Source organism: Agrilus planipennis, unplaced genomic scaffold (assembly GCF_000699045.2).
Source record: "Agrilus planipennis isolate EAB-ADULT unplaced genomic scaffold, Apla_2.0 scaffold74, whole genome shotgun sequence".
Taxonomy (NCBI): Eukaryota; Metazoa; Arthropoda; class Insecta; order Coleoptera; family Buprestidae; genus Agrilus; species Agrilus planipennis.
Window position 1 is genome coordinate 543,110 of NW_020438975.1, and position 2,345 is coordinate 545,454.

A 2,345-nucleotide genomic window follows, 5' to 3' on the forward strand; every position below is an offset into this window, starting at 1 on the left:
ATTAATAAATGATTAATAATATACCTTTTTTGTATGAAATGGTAACTCAATAAAATGTGAAATTGTGGGTAAAATTCAAATTTGAATCAAAATTTAACTAATACAAATAAAAAATATGTGCGTAACTGTTTTACAAAGTACTAATCTACTTTGATTTTCTTAAATGAAATTTATTTTAAATAACAACATTAAACAGCTCAAAAATTATATTAATAGTAAAATAATGTATACAACGTAAAATTTACAAAAAATTTTCATTGCATTGTATATAAAGTACAAATAAGACTGTGTAAAGTATTTTATAATAAATAATACTTAATTTCTGATGCTAATTGCTTCTTTTACATTAAATTTATATTTTAATCTCTTAAAACTAAAAACTCACACTTAAATTCCTTTCTCCTATGTTACATATATTTTCTAACTTTTAAATGTTCTTTTACCCTGCTTAACACCCCCTAAATTCAGCTTAAAATTTTTTTATTTCACTTTTTTCCTTCTTATTCAACAAACTTTCATTTTTATTTCTTGTAAATCTATACATTGTAATCCCACTAGTAAAGTATGTTTTAATTGTGTAAGTAACATGTAACTACATCATAAATAGGTATTCTCTTGATAGTTTTGGCATGGATATTTTGGAAAATAAATCAGATGTCCTTGTAACACCAACAGGTATGTAAAAAGTTATTCGTGATATCTGTATTGAAACAGTGTTGGTCCACAGAAAATAGAATGTTATTATCCTGACAATTATTAAATGTGCAACACACAACTTTTCAACAGCATATTGAATTATTATTATCCATTATCCTTCAATATTGAAGACAATTTCCTGCTGATTGTTGCATACATTTTTTTTCATTAAACTTTTCATTTAAATTAAATGTTAGAGGTCATCTGAAATTGATAAAACAATGTTTTTAAAGGTAATTTAACGCAGAAACACTTTGTAACGACTTACACTTCAACATAATTGCCACATTTTCTTCACAAAACTATTTTCTCGATATAATTGTTTACGATTTGTACAAAAAACAATTTTCATCATTTGTTTACCACAAAAACCAACTATTTTGCTCAATTCATGCTCATAATTGCCCTTTTACTTCATTTTGTTTATCTGCAACTTAAAAATACACTGCGCGTTTATATGACATGGAGCACAGAAAGAATTCAAATATCCAATAGTTTTCATCATTTTAATGCATTTTAATGAAGCTACAAGATAGCAAATAAGTTATTATAAGTTCTGCCTTAAATTGCAACGATATTAATCCCTATAAATGAAAAAAATACCGTATTTTATTGTTGCAAAATACAATTCACAACAGTCTGTTGCAAGCAAAATATTGCATTTAGCTTGTTAATAGGCTACTGATTCTTTAGATTTAGGTAGATTTGTCTTTTTCCAGTCTTATTTTAATTTCTATCTTGCCAAACAAACGTTCTTTTTTGTGCATTGCCACTGAAAAAAGAGAAGACGATAAGTGGATGATTATTTAATTTAAACACACCTATTACCTATAAATTCAATAATAACTATCAAAACGATACGATAGAAACCAGAATTCACTTCTAAACTTTCTTTAAAAGCAAAATTTTCGTAATTTTAGTAAGTAATAACCTACAAAGCAACATTTCAAAATGTAAACACTAACGTGACAACGTTCAATTATCCTTTTAAAATCGAATATTTATGAAAGGCAATTAACTTCAAATTTAGTGTTGCAGTAGTAAGGAACTCTTTATTTAATCTCAAATATATCATCGTTATCACTTTAGTTATTGGTAAACTAATTATTTTACATTTAAATGTATCCGTTCACTGAAATTGAACGCATCTTAAGCTTCAGACAATAATAATAACACTAATTCTCCGCGGTCAAGCGGGATTCGCGGCAAAAGATCCTAAGCCTCTTATGCTCTCCTAATACAAAAACGTAAATTTTCAAACGTTCAAACTTCGCATAGGAAAATCTGTAAAGGTCGGAAAAACGCAAAAAGACACCATTTTTGGTGAAAATAAGACAAACGATTGCGTTTTGAAATCATTTTCTACTTAATTAAGTTTAAAATTAGTAAAAATCGGTTTTTTATGTCTAGAAACGATCCAAAGGTAACTTAAATTGGCCGATTTTCACCGAAAGAATGCAATAAAATTTTATAATTTGGCAAAAATAAAGCAAACGAGAGCGTATTTAGATCATTTATTGATTACTATTTGATATTGGATTTATTGAATAATTAAGCAAAATTATTTACCCAAAGTTCGATTTTTGTTCCTGTACTTGGGTATATTTTGAACGAAAAAAAGTGAAAAACTCCATAAATAATAATCACTC

General features: G+C 26.7%; 1 long non-coding RNA gene across 1 annotated transcript; it reads right to left on the bottom strand.

Annotated features, from left to right (window-relative positions):
- Positions 1-262: 262 nt before the first annotated feature.
- Positions 263-1,647, bottom strand: LOC108734834. The gene is made up of 4 exons (XR_003231294.1): positions 1,525-1,647; positions 1,300-1,468; positions 965-1,129; positions 263-900 (listed from the first exon to the last, which is right to left on the bottom strand). It is a non-coding gene; the product is annotated as an uncharacterized LOC108734834 (long non-coding RNA).
- Between the last annotated feature and the right edge of the window lie 698 nt (positions 1,648-2,345).